This window comes from Capra hircus, chromosome 16, assembly GCF_001704415.2.
Source record: "Capra hircus breed San Clemente chromosome 16, ASM170441v1, whole genome shotgun sequence".
In the NCBI taxonomy this organism is placed as follows: Eukaryota; Metazoa; Chordata; class Mammalia; order Artiodactyla; family Bovidae; genus Capra; species Capra hircus.
Window position 1 is genome coordinate 73,254,592 of NC_030823.1, and position 15,014 is coordinate 73,269,605.

The following is a 15,014-nucleotide window of genomic DNA, read 5'->3' on the forward strand; positions in this document are numbered from 1 at the left end:
AACGCCATGCCAAGAAATTTAGTTTCTGATCCAAGTACAGTAAGAATGCACTGGAGTATTTTAAGCAAGGAAGCAGCATACTTATTTAGAATGAATTGGAAAAGGCTCAGAGGGAAGAAACAAGCGCAGTATCTGAAAGAGATGAAAGTTGACTGTGGTTTACTCCAGGGGTTTGCAGATTATGAACTCTGGGCCAAATCTAGCCCGTCACTCACTTATTGAGAATAAAGCTGCATTGAGGCACAGTCACACTCATGTGTTTACACGTTGTCCTTGACTCTTTTTGTTCTCTGTGGTGGAGTTGAATGCTGCTGTGTAGACTGTAATGCCTTCAGAGCCTACAGTATTGACTATCTGGCCCTTTCCAGAGAGAACTTGCTGACCTCCAGTTTAGAGGGTAGAGTTATTGAAATCTCTGTTGAGAAATTAACTGATTCAAGATATGTCTTAAAGATTGACAATAAGAGTTGTCAGCCTAAACTCCCATCTTGGTCAGGAGAATCGGGAGGGGAAGTCTAGAGATTTCAATGAGTTTCAGAGACCGTCATCTCAATGGTGGTGAGATGAATTCGTATGGATTCATCCACTTACACTCTGTACTTTGGTCTTACTGAACTGATTTCACATTATCTTTGAATTAGGGAAGTATAATAGCATTAACTGTTACTGCATTTTGTTTAGTCATAAGCACTTACTGTTTGGCTTAGAAATTGTTCAGATACCGACAGTGTCTGCAGTTTTATCTTTTTTTTTTTTTTTTTAAGATGCTGATTAGAATTCCACGAATATCTGGCAGGTTGGTAACAGGCCCAAAGGGGAGGTGTGAAAGACTATTGTCAGCCAGCTTATTTCCATGGCAGTTCTACCTAGACGTGTAAGGGGAGCTCAGGAGCTTTGGGACAAGCTGGCCTTTCTTAAGTCCTCATGTTTGTTAACAGGGAAATGGAGACACAGAATCTCCTGGGTCATTGTACTTGGTCATCTACTTGGTCGAGAGTCCATTGCAGATCTTTGTGGTTATGTGCTCACATTCAGAAGCCAGACTTCTTCAGTCTGCATCCTGGCTTCAGCACTGAGTATACAGTCTAAGGGTCACAATGTTAAAACTTTTAAGTCATCTAGCATGGCCCATGGCACATAGAAACATTCCAAAAACCTGACTTATTTTGCATTCTCATGCTTTGTAAGAAAACCAGCTATAATTGAACAATTGCCATGTGTTCAAAACTTTATAGTATCACTTAATCCTTTCAAGGGGACTGGGAGGTAGGCAATATTCTCTTTATTTTACAGATGATAGCACTGAGATATTTTCAAGTTCCTCATACTATTTCCTGTGGCTCACAAGGGTCAAGCCAAGTATCAGACACACATTTGCTTGGTTCTAAAGCTCAGATTCACAACAACTATGGGGACAGCTTCCTGTACACACCCTTGGCTTGGGGAGTTTTCCCAGGGCTTCTGGAGAGGGACCGATACGTGGGGACTGAAAGGGGATGTGAAGTGATATCAGGACCCTGACATCTTATTTTTTCCCTTAACTCTCATTGGGATGCTGAGGTTGCTCTCTTGTTGATCTTTGAATTTCATGGACAAAGCCAGTTTCCTTGATTGAATGTCACAACCTTGCATTTTGAGCAAGAAAAGGGGTCTGGGAGACCCATGAATTCATGATACCAACCACTACTGGAGCTAATCAGATCTTAATTGGATTAAAATTTTAAATTTACATGGAAATGACTTCAGCCCATTTTAGACAACATGCAAGGGGACTTAATAAGTTTGTTACCTATTTAGAGATTTCTAATCTAGTCAAGCTAGGACCACAATGCTAGAAAAACAGTTCTAAGCCACCTAATTTCCTGTCCTTTAAAAATACAATCTCCCTAATGCCAACGTATGTCCCAGAAGCCCTCATTATTTTAGATTTCCTTGTGGGGAGAAAGGCTATAATTGGACAAACATTTCAGGATAAACTGTGGCAAGGACATCAAATATTTTAGATATTTTCTGCTAACACTGGCCAAGAAAATTAAATTCTACTCCCTGTTTACACCCACCAAAAATAAGCACTTTAAAGGCAAATGGCTAATATCCATACATTTTGTGATTAATCGAATCTTAGTTTCTTAGTGTAACCACGTTCATTTGATATTCCATCTATAAATAATGTGCAATGCACCACGTGACAATAATATGAAATTAGAGGTGAAAACTTGTGACTCCTAAGGGGAAGAACAAAGGAGGCTGCAACTCAATTTATTTAAATATATTTTTTAAAATAGTTGTTATTTGGGTAAATTTGCAGCAGTCAATAAAACGTTTCTGTAGGGCTCTTTCATCCCCGGGTGGCCTTTAATTTCATTTGCATATTGGAAATTCAGCATTTTCTCTTGCTGTAATCAAACTTGTCAAAAAAAAAAAAAAAAGACTCAAAAAACAAAACAAGCCTGCTTTCTGTAAAAAGGTTGTTTTAGACACCAGTAAAGTATTGCAAAATATAGAAGAATATTGTAGGTACGTCCTTATGCGCGTCTGTCTCCCTTGCTTCTTGGCGATCTCCCCAAGGCCCAGCGCCTCAGCCCAGAAGACTGTGAACTCAGAGGCAGACGTGGTGAGAAGAAGCATGATAGGCCAGGAAGTGAGAACATCTGGGCTCTGCATCCACCTTGCTACTCACTAGGCACTGATTTTGTGACATTTTGTGAATATTTTCTCATGTCGCACTTTTCACATCTTTAAAATGAGGTTGTTGATTTCTAACCTCCCACATACCACTCTCCTTGATGTCTTTCTTTTCTCACGCTCTTTCCTCTGAAAGTCTGCCTTTCTACCCATCTTCAAGGCACAGGCTCTTTCTCTTGGTAGGGTCCAGATCAGAAATCACCTGGATGGCTCTTGTGGAATTCCGCATTCTACTTATACTGACACTTCCTTATGTGCATTTCTATCTGGTTTTAGGACCATTTGTGAAAATCTCCAAGAGCGAGAAGGATTAAATTTTTCTTTCAGCCTCAAGTGAAGGTTGTTTTTCTTCTTATGGGAAGCAAATGGTTTGAAGCAAATTGCTGATTGGCTATTTTGAGAGCACTTCTAAAAAGGTCAGGATTCTGTATTTAAGAATAATGAATGCTTGACAAATTCCTGTTTAAAGGGTCATGGTGTGAAAGTCTTTGTTCTTTTCCATTAGTTTCTGTATACAACCTGGGAAATCTTTGTCCTGTATTTCCCTAATAAAACAAAAATTATTTGTGATTTGACACTGCAATGGACTCTCACTGTGTCCCAGGAGTCAGCATACCCTCCCCTACCTCACTGTTGCAACAGTCATCCAGTTGTCCTTACAGAAACTAGGCTGTGGGCTTTAGGAAAAAATACAGACCCAGGGATGCCTCATTGTCCACACCGCTGGGGACTGTTGGCTACACAGAAAATGGCTGTGTATTTTTTGTCATTGTATTTAATGAGCAGGACAATGAGAATGAAGCCCCTTGAATGATTTTTTTTTCTTTTTTTTGGTCTCTTTGGGATCAAAAGATTAAGAATACACTGTATTCTAAAAAGAAAAATAGTCCCTAGATTTTGTACCAACTGAAACAAAGAAACATTGAATCAAAATTGTTTCTCTTTTATACTACCCTTAAAGTTCTCAAAAGCAGGAATTTGTCTTCTTTTCCTGTGTATCACAACCCTTAATCATATGTGGCACACAATATGTGTACAATAAATGCTGGTGGAATTGGTAGCTTGGGAGGAACACTTGATTAGTGATCTCAGGTAACATTTCCTCGCTGGAGTTTTATTATCTGGGCATAAATGTGGAGATTGGAATAGATGATTTTTCAGATCCTTTAGAGTTCTAAAGTTCTCGTTTCCTTTCTTTTTTTCTTTCTTTCTTTTTTTTTTAATTTCAAAGAGGCTGGAAGACTGAACAATTCCTAAAAATAGGAGAAGTGAAAAATGTAAGTCGTCCAGTCCTGTCTGACTCTTTGTGACCCCGTGGAATGTAGCCCACCAGGCTCGTCTGTCAATGGGATTCTCCAGGCAAGAACACTGGAGTGGGCTGTCATTTCCCTCTCCAGGGAATCTTCCCAACCCAGGAAGCAAAACCTGGTTTTCCTGCGTGGCAGGCAGATTCTTACTGTCTGAATCACCAAACCGATGGCTAAAAACACCTGCTGGCTTGCCTTTAGTGGAGGTTTCTGCCAGACTCTGACTTCATGGTTGCCCTGAGGAAGGTTTTTTCTTTATTCCAGCCTCATTGGACCATCTTTGTCTCATACTTGCTGAAGGAGAAGAGAAAAAGATTCTTGTAGGGTCAGAAGCAAAGGAATGGAAATTGAAATTCAACTCAGTGCATCTCTTCTAGAAGCTTGGTCTCAGGAGATGCAAAGATCCAGATAACATAATCAGACTGTATAATTCAGGTTACCATCCTATACAGTCCTCCTGCCTCTCACCTCTCCAAAGGCACCCAATCAGCAGGTTACACTGCTGGTTTCTGGGATGCAGTCACCTCACTAGGATAAATGTTGAGTTCACTGGTCCAGGCTGCAGGGATGTTTCTCTTTGGCTCAGGAAATTTTCCTCTGGGTGCTACTACAAAGGAAACTTCTAAACCATTACATCACACCCTCCACCGTAGCCCGGACTATTGGGCTAAGCTTCCTGGAGAAAGGTAAGATACAGACCATTGATTAGGAACATGAGTCCCTCCAGGGACATATGGAGCCCTTCATCCTCTGAATGTGCTCTTGGATAGATGGTACATGATCGTCCCCAGAAAAGTGAGAAACTAATTAGATGCTGAGCCTTTGGGCACCACTTGATACTGTTTGTTCCTCTTGGATTCTATACAAGGTGCAATATTTGGTCCAGAAGGTAGACGCCTCAAATTAATGAATCACTGCCTTCCCCAGAAGGTGTGGATGGGTTAAATAACCTCTCAAGCTTGCTTCCAATTTTTACTGCAGACCAGCTCTAACTTTGCTAACCTACAGATTGTGTGTATTATAACACTTTTTAAAAAGTAAGAATGTCCAGATAATATGATTTGACATATGTAGTTAAATGTTTGCAGATGTCCCATTTTCAAATGACTTCAGAGGTCACGGAGATAAAGTGTGTGCGTAAAGCATCCAGGCAAAGATAACAGAGTGTAAGGAAAGACTAGGGCTAACTGCAGAGTGCACACCTGCCTAACAAACACTATCCTGGCCAAATAACACATGTGCGGGCCATGTTTTCACCAGTGTTCAATCCTGGGTTTGAGGCTATAGTTGACTACTACTTATAGCCCACATTTGTTAACTCAGTACCTGTATATTGAAGGACTGTATGCCGAGTGTTGGTGTGGACATCAAATAAAGAGTAATTAAGGATGCAGATCTGCCCCAAGGAGAGGCCATGAGGTTTCAAGAAACCACAAACACCAACCAATTACTTCCTAACAGTTTGGTAGCAGATCTGCCTTTGAGTTAGGGACACAGACACATCTTTGTCTATCATTTGGCTGGGGAGAAATTGAAGATAAAGGATTCACATATAAAGCCTGAGTAATTCTGGCTAGCATGGAACATGGCCCTGACTTCTCCCAACATAAACTTTCAAGATACAGCCGGTTCGGGGGAAAAAAAAATCTCTTTCAATAATGAATAATCCAAAAGGAATTGCTAGAGGATTTGAAAGTTACAGTAAAATATTTTGCCCAAATAATAAAAAATGAACAGATAAACTTAAAGCAATCATCTCTGAAACAAACAAAAAATTAGTATAAGACCTCAGGATAATAGGAGGAGTTGAAACACTGTCTAGATAAACACAATAAAAAATGATGGGGAGAACAATCAGAGCAAGGAAATTGAAACTTGGAAATAAGTAAATAAATTCAATGAAATAAAACATTTAAGCTGTTGGCTAATTTAAACAAGAAAACAAGGGGGAAGTTATAAATACACAAAACAAGAAATGATAAAAAGTAGCGATAAACACACAGAAGAAATGAAAAATAATTACTCTTAATTCATAGTTTAGGATTAATATATACATACTATTATGTATAAAATAGGTAAACAACAAATACATACTGTATAGCACAAGGAACTCTACTTAGTATTTTATAATAACCTATAATGGAAAAGAATCTGAGAAAGAGTAGACATGTATGTATACCTGAATCACTATGCTATATACTTGAAACTAACACAATATATACTTCAATAGCTAAAAACCACTAGAAAAAAAAAAGAAATTGAAGGAAATTACTCAGGTCAATTTTATACAAGGAAACTTGAGAACATAAGTGATGTTGAAAGTGTACTAGAATGTTAGAATGGAAAAAATACTAGAAATATCAAACAGACCGGTTATCATTTTTCCTCTCCCGTATGCCAAAGGCATAAAATCCAGCTTCAGAAATTCTAGTAAAAGTTTAAAGAACAGAGTTTACCTTGTCTAAACCATTCCAGAGTGCGGGTAGGTTTGAGGGGATGGCAAGGAAAAAGGCTTCCAAACACTGAGGATAATCTTTTTATGATACTTTACATCAAAACCTGATGAAGATTGCTCAGAAAAATAAAACTATAGATGAATCCCATGTACAAATATAGATGCAAAAGTCCTAAATAAGTTAGGGATATAAACCACACCAACAGAATGAAGTTTATTTTAGAAAGAGAAAAATGGTTCTTGGAAGATATATCCCACTAATTTTATGAAATAAAGGAGAATGGGCTCCTCCATAGACACTGCAAAAAAAAAAAAAAAAAGCCACTTTACATTCCAGATTTACTTTTTGAAAAGGAAAGAAAGTAAAAGAAAGAGTTCATAAAATAAAAATAAGTGGAATTTCTTTAATGCGATGAAATATATCTCAGCTACAAAGATAATGCTTAATAAGGAAACACTGGGAACATTAACAGACAGCATCAGAGTCACAAATAAGAATGTCTGCATCACCACTGCTTTTCAACATTATCCAGAAGTATTAGCAAAAACCATCATATAAGAAACATACAACTTAGGAAGGAATTTGTTAAGTTTTTGTTAATTGCATATGATGTAACTCTAACCTATTACAAACAAGAGAATTCAGTGAGATGAACAGAAACAAAATCAACAGTTTCCTTTATGTAAAAACAGTTTTTAAAATCCCAATAGACTCATTTATCATCACGAGGGCTTTTTTGGTGGCTCAAACAGTAAATGATCTGGCTTTCAATTCAGGAGTCCCAGGTTCAATCCCTGGGCTAGGAAGATCCCCTGGAGAAAGAGGATGGCTACCCACTCCAGTATTCTTGTCTGGATAATTCCATGGACAGAGGAGCCTGGAGGGCTACAGTCCATGGGATCTCAAAGGATTGGGCATGACATTTTCATGTTTAGACTAACATTTTCATGTTTAGACTCATTTAGAGTTGATTTAAAAAAATACAAAATGCCTAGTAATAAAGTTAATAAAAATTAGGTGAATGTTAGCATGTGAATGTCTATAAGATATCCTACTGAGGATATATGGCAACTTACACAAAGTGATAGACACACCAATGTGTTTGGACAAAAGGCCTCAACAACTATTCTTCAGCCCAGTTTATATATTTCACATAGCTTCATTTGTTAAAACATTAAAAGTTTTGTTTTTGGAAGTAGACAAGCTGAATTCAAATGGAAAAATAAAGAAAGGAAGAAAATTGGCAAAAAAAATTTACAAAAAGGAAAAAGACTAGCATTACCAGATATTGAAATATATTTCCAAGCTGCAATAATTAAATTTTTAGTTCAGCTACATGAATAAATGGCCAGTCAAAGGACAAAATTGGAAATCTAGAAGTAGACAAAAAGATTTATATGACTTTAGTATATGATAAATTTCCATTTCAAATCAGTGGGGAAAAGATGGATTATTCAATAAATTTTGTTGGAAAGCTGGGTCACTATCTGGAAAAAAATTAAAGTTGTATTTGGGCTTCCCCGATAGCTCAGTTGGTAAAGAATCCACCTGCAATGCAGGAGACCTCAGTTCGATTCTTAGATCAGGAAGATCCACTGGAGAAGGGATAGGCTACCCATTCTAGTATTATTGGGCTTCCCTTGTGGCTCAGCTGGTAAAGAATCCACCTGCAACGTGGGAGGCCAGGGTTCGATCCCTGTGTTGGGAAGATCTCCTAGAGAAGGGAAAGGCTACCCACTCCAGTACTGTGGCTTTGAGAATTCCATGGACTGTATAGTCCATAGGGTCACAAAGAGTCAGACATGACTGAGTGACTTTCACATACGTTAAATATTTTACCAGGACAAATTGAAAATAGATATGAGACTTAAGGATAAAATACAAAACCATGGAAGTTCTAAAAGAAACCAAAAAAAAGTTATTTTATAATCTCAGAGTGCAAAAGGCCTTTATAACCGTGTCACAAATCTCAGGGCTAAAAGGAAAGACTGATACTTTGTTACAGTAAATTAGGAAAAAGTTTATTTATGACAAAAACATCACATGTAATCAAAATCTTTATGATTAAACTTTGAAAAACTACTTTCAAATCTTATCAGAGACAGCAGGCCAATCTCCTAATATATGAATAATTAATATAAATCAATAACAAATATACCCAACATTTCAAAAAATAATGGATGCTTTGGGGCAAAGTGCAAGTTGGAGCTCCCTCTCTGAAGGGCATTTGAACAGTATTGAGCAGACTTTTATGCTAGGGAATGACATTCCTGAAAACTTAATTTAAATATATACTTGTGCATGAGAGAAATAGTGAACTACACATGATAATTCATTGATGATTGTTTTGAATAGTGAATAAGTGGTAACATCTTACAAGTCTGTCAGTAGGAAACTGGTTAAACAAATTATGGGGTGTCCATACAATGGAATACCACATAACCAGCTCTTCTTATAGGCCGATGTGGAAAAATCTCTAAAATTGGTTAAGTGAGAAAAGTGAAGTGAAAGAGGATAGTATATAACTTTTGGTTCCACGTATGTCATAAGGCTAACACATATAAAGGCATGCAAGGGTATGTTTGTGTATGTGAAATCTCCAGAAATGTTTACAAGAAACTGATAATAATTGCTTATGGGAATGCAAACTAAATAGCTGAGGGACAAAAGTGGTGAGAATTTTGCCTATGCGCTCTTTTTTTTTAATCTTTCAAATGTTAAACCATGTTAAATGTAGTGTTTTATAAAAATAAAATTCAAAATATTAATTGAAACAACGTTAAACATCAAAAAAAGGAATTTTCAATAAAGCCAAATTTATTCAATGTTCAGATTATTGCAAAGGGTCTTACTTTTATAATATGGCAGTGATAGGTGATAGATATGTTTTTTGTTTAAACTCTTTAATTTTTAAACTAAACAGATGACAAAGAGATGTTATGTATTGATATCTGTGTCTGGGGCAGCTCTGTATAATCTTGATATTTTAAAAGAATAAAATAAAAAAATAGAATAATATATACAAAATAAAGGGAAATGTGAATAAGGAACAACAGTGACTTCTTACATCTTCATAAATAGTATCAAAAAGTATCAACATATTCTTAGATGATGGAGATGGGGACATCCAATTATTGAAAAAAAAAGCATAAAATAGGAGGAAAACGCAAATATCTCAGAAGAACTAAGAAAACAGCTGTTGCTGAATAGTCAAGAAATGTAAAATACTGCAAGTTAATTATGTGCTTTTTACGGCTATTCGAAATGGTCCCAGTGATCTGATTCCACAGTTTTAAAAACACTGACATATTTTATCCCAGCTCTGCAGAGATGGGCTTTTAGAATTTGACTGGTGCTGCAGTGAAACCTGGAGAAGGCAATGGCAAGCCACTCCAGGGTTCTTGCCTACAGTATCCCAGGGACGGGGGAGCCTGGTGGGCTGCTGTCTATGGGGTCGCACAGAGTCGGACACGACTGAAGCGACTTAGCAGCAGCAGCAGCAGCTGTGAAACCAGCTTGAAACTCACTCACACATTCCAATTTATAGTTTGTGAGCCCCTGCTATTGGCACGATTTTGATGTTTCCTCTCATTGTAGAGGTTATTCAAGGCAAGGATTTGTTTCATTTTTACAGACCAGGAGCTGAAATTTGCTTAACTTAAGTGACTTGCTGAAGGGCTGGGAACTGTAGAGCTAGAACCCAAAAACATCCTGGTTCCTCGATGAGTCTTCATTGTTCTGAATCAGGCTGTCTCATTTACACATTTTGTTTCCTGGAGACTGCAGGAAAGTCTGCCCTGCAGAAGCAGGCCGCCAGCCTTTGAGGAACACATCCAATCATTCTTATATTAAACCCCAAGAGATTTCTCAAACACAATCTTCCTCTAATTGTGTCTTCTATGTGAGCAGTCATTTCCTTCGTGTGCAAGTATGAGTGTGTATGTGTAATGATGTTATCTATATGCCATCAGGGCACCTGCACATTTGCATATTGGGAAAGAACTGAATAAAACATGAGTTCTTTTATTCTAAGGGGATGCAAGAGTCTCAAAGGATATTTACAAATGTACTCAAGTCCCTCAGAATCAATCAATCCCTCAATCAACAAATGTTTTCTGATGCCCGGGTATGTGCCTAGCACTAAGATAAAAGCTGTCAGGGGAACAATGAGGCATGGAAAGGAGAGTTCCCACATCCCCCAGCAACCTTGGAAAGCTCCAGTTTGGATAAAAGACAATCATTAAGATTTACAGTGGTCTCCAACCAGTATGTGCAGAAAACACATTCCCTGGGTTCCCTTCAAAGGGCTTCAGTTGGAAAGAAAAGAGGAGTAAAAAAAGCTGCTGAAGTTCAGTTATCTACACCCTAGGGACCATTCGTTGGAAGGTTATTTGAGGAAGAGAGTTAGACTTTGTATATGATGAAATATAGAACATTGCCAGCCTTGAGAGCTAGTCACGTAGGTGGGCTTTGCCGTGAACAATCCTTAGTGCAGTCATCCTGCTTCCACTCCTGCCTTTGTGTGGTTTATTCTCTATTCAGTTGACAGAGCATTTTAAAAAAGTGAGTCAGACTGTGCTGCTCTTTGTTTATAATCTTAAAATGACTCCTTCTTAGAATACAGTTCCAACTTTTCACTGTGGCCAGCAAGACTTTGGTTGGGCCCCTGACTCCCTCTCCTATCCACCATCACCTTTCTTATCACTCACAATGCCCCAGACACATTTCTGACATTCTTCCTAGCCCAAACTCTTCCCCAGCTACGGGCTTCTGGACTTGCTGCGCCTTCTCCCTAGAGTGTTTGACTCCAGACCTTTGCACCCATGGCTGCTTGTCACCATTCAGATTTCAGCTCAAATATTAACACCAAGAGATACCCTCTCTACCCCACCAATCCAAAGGAGCTGCCCTGCCTCTTGCCCTTCTCCCTGCATTTCAACAATGTGTTCTTTTCTTATGGAAATGATCACTGTATACACTTTTTTCCTTGTTCATCGTCTCCTCCAACTAGAACGCAAATTTTTATGCAAGCAGTGACCCTATCTGCCTTGTTTATTGCCATTTGTGCAGTTCGTAGGACAGCATGTAGGAAGTGTTTAAGAAATGTTTATTGAATCAGTGAATGAAATGCTTCAGAAACTGAGTGCTTATGGCTTTCCCTATCATCTGCCTCCCTTTATAGTCTGGAACTATTCTGAGATATTATTTAGTCCGCACACCCCTCACCTCAAAAAGCACTCTGGGGCTCTCCGTCTATCACACCAGCGGCATTGTTTGCCCTAGGGAAGATTAAGATTATTGGAGCGGTAATACAAAGAGAAAAAAAGGAACAATAAGTTTTGGACTTTTTGAGTTTCTAAATGGATTTTTTAAATTATACGCAGGCCTTTTTGAGTATCAGAGCTAAAGCCCTGAAGGAATTATGGCATAAAGTGTGTGGAAAAAGAATAGAAGAATCATTCTGTCCCATCATGGGGACAAAATAAAGATGAAAGTTGTTGGCCAGGGGGGATGAGAGTAGGATAGGGTGAGAAGGAAAAGGAAGGGAGGAGGGGCAGATGGAGGCAGGGAGGAGGGGCGGATGGAGGCAGGGAGGAAGGAGGACAAGATGCTAGATGATAGCTGACAAGGGCCCATTGTTCATGCAGCTCCTCACTGGGCTGTGCGCTGAAAGACCAGGGGGTCTCTGACTAGAGGAGAGCGAAGCTTCTTCAGGCTGGCGAAAGCCACGAAGCTGGGATAGGACCGCCTCCTGCCAGCTCAGAGCCACAGTCCTAAAGCAGAAAGGGGGTGTGGCGTGTCTGTCAAAGCTGGATCTGTTTCGTTAGAAGTAGCAAAATGAAACTTACAGAATTTTCTGAATTCTCAGGAGGAGTGGAAACGCTTGAAGGATACCTGGTGTTCTTAAAGGGGCCTGGTAGTCAGGATTCAGATGGAGAAGGGACCGTGAGTTCCGTAGCGAGAGGTCAGCGCCGGACCGTGGACAGCAGCAGGACCGTGGGCAACACCCGCAGATGCACGAGGCACTGGGAAGCAAAGCCAAAGGCCAGAGAGCAGGTGGCGTCAGGCACCAGCAGAGAGCGGAAGGCAGTGAGGGGCAGACCTGATGCCTCGCCTCGTTCTTACCTCTTCAGCCCTTTGACGGCATAAGCGTGCCCCTAAGCCCTGCTTTTTTTTTTTAACCAATATTAGAAGGTATCTGAGTAGAATGGGAGATAGGAGAATTAATTCTTAATGTGTCTGAGTTTGTATCCAAAATGTTTTGCTCTAATTTTGTGAGAGCATACCAGAATGTCCAGACTGTATTTCTTTCTTTCTTTTTCAATCAGGTGGAAATGAGACTTGATGTATAAATCAGGATCAGCTCAAAGAAAGAACATTTTATTTTTTCACACCTGAGTTCGTGACATGAAACTTTTACCCATTACAGATATTTGAAGAGATGTTCGGATGCCTCAAAGGTAATGTGTAGGCAGAAGTTAGTTACACGTGGTTGACTGGTTACCTGAGATAGATCACTGAAACCCATGCTTCAGGTCTAAAGTCAGCCCTCAAATCTCTGTGTCTAATTTTTACAACATGGCAATTTGAGGCAAGACATTTAAACTTTGGGAGCATCAATTATCTCATCTATGAAAAGGATACTGTCTTTAAAAAATTATTCAGGAATTAAATAATATAACACATAATTGTTTAGAATATTTTCTGATTCTGAATAAGAGCTCAAAATGGGAATTACTATGATTGTTCATAGTCTTCATAAGGAGGAATGATTGTTTGTTTTTTTTTTTCATTTTGGTCAAACTTGATGAACTCTTTTAAACATAAGCACTTTATAGTTTATAAATTTCTACTTGTAGAAAGCAATATTTCTTTTAAGTATAGCAATTCCCTGAGGAAGAATTAACAGCCAACCTGGAAGATACATTCATTCAGATTGTGAGTTAGTGAAACACACATTTGTATTTTCACATTTAATTTAACCTGCTTTTAGAGGAAGAACAAAAGACAACAATGAACAAAAAGATTCTGTTTCCATTCTTGTTATTAAATAACAACATCACTTATGCAAGGAATTCACATCATCGGTTGTAGACACCAAGTCCTAGAATTTGAAGAAAGCTTTAAGAGCCTTCAGAAGTCATCTGGCTGAACTTTCACATTTTACACAGCAGAAAACTGAGGCCTAGGGCAAAAGTGACTTAGTTTGGATAAGTTGGCTGTTGGTGAGACTGGGATGGGGCTTCTCTTGTGGCTCAGCTGATAAAGAATCAGTCTGCAATGCGGGAGACCTGGGTTCAATCCCTGGGTTGGGAAGATCCCCTAGAGAAGGGAAAGATTGGGATAAGCTCTGTTGGTCAGTTCCTGCTGTGTAACAATCCACTCCAAAACTCAGTTGCTTAAAAAAAGTGTCTTTTTCACTTACAAGCCTGCAGGTCAGTTATGACCAGGCTGATTCAGGCTGGGTTCTGCTGGACTTGTCTCCAAGCTTCTGGTTGGGTCCAGGTCTATTCCACATGGCTCTCACCCTGGCATCAGTAACTGTTAGAGAGGGATGTTATTCTTAGAATGGAGCCCATGTATGTGGGGCAGCGTGGGGTGGGGGTGGGGGTGTGGTGCAAGCACATAAAGTTACACTTCTTGAGACTTCATCCCAGAACTGGAACACTTAATTTCTGCCCCAATTCCATCAGCTGAATCTGGTTACATGGGTTAAGCTCCAAAATCAATGGCTATGAAAAATAGTCTCCATTCATTCTAGTGGAAATTCTTTCCAAGACACATGACCCACGATATGGTTATGAAATTCTCATAAAGAGAGGGCATGAGTAATTTCAGAGCTTCAGTTTATCATTGGATTCCAGTCTTCAGATTTCCACATAGGTTTTCTTCCCTTCCATCATGTTCTAAGCAATTCTTCAGCCTAGTAAGAAAAATACCCAGTTGAAGAAGCTGTTTGATGTCGAATCACATAGGGCCAAACTTGGCAGGAAGTTATCAATATCACCTTTAAAGAAAACAACCATAAAGCCTAGGAACAGTTATACAGAGAAAAATGAATAAGAAAATAATTGCTCATCAGCCAAGAATGCTTTCTACATCTCATTTACAACATTGAAACTCTCAGTAAGTTTTTCCGTCAGCAAAAAGGAATTTATAGCTTCAGCGCTATCAATTGTTTCTTAATTAAAAATGTATTGAGGTCCTCACGACTGGCGCACATAAACCAGACATGCCAATGCTTGGCACAGGCAGCCCAGTGTGGGAGTATAAATTATATACAGGGTGACTCGGGTCTGGCCAGGAGACACTGCAGCAACTCAGGATTATACTTTCTCTAAGTTAGAACTACTGAAACTCACATGCTTAGAATATTTAAAACATCAATCACAGGTCTGCAAATGGATGGCTTCTCCATCCCAATAAGCCTTCTTCTTTCAGCAGTTTCAGATGCCGACCTTCCCTGGAACAAAGTGAGTTTGCATCCAGCAGGCTCTGCACTGGTCCTAGAATAGATAACCTGGAAGTTCCACAGCGTCCTGCACTAAAATCCAGATTAGCAGCA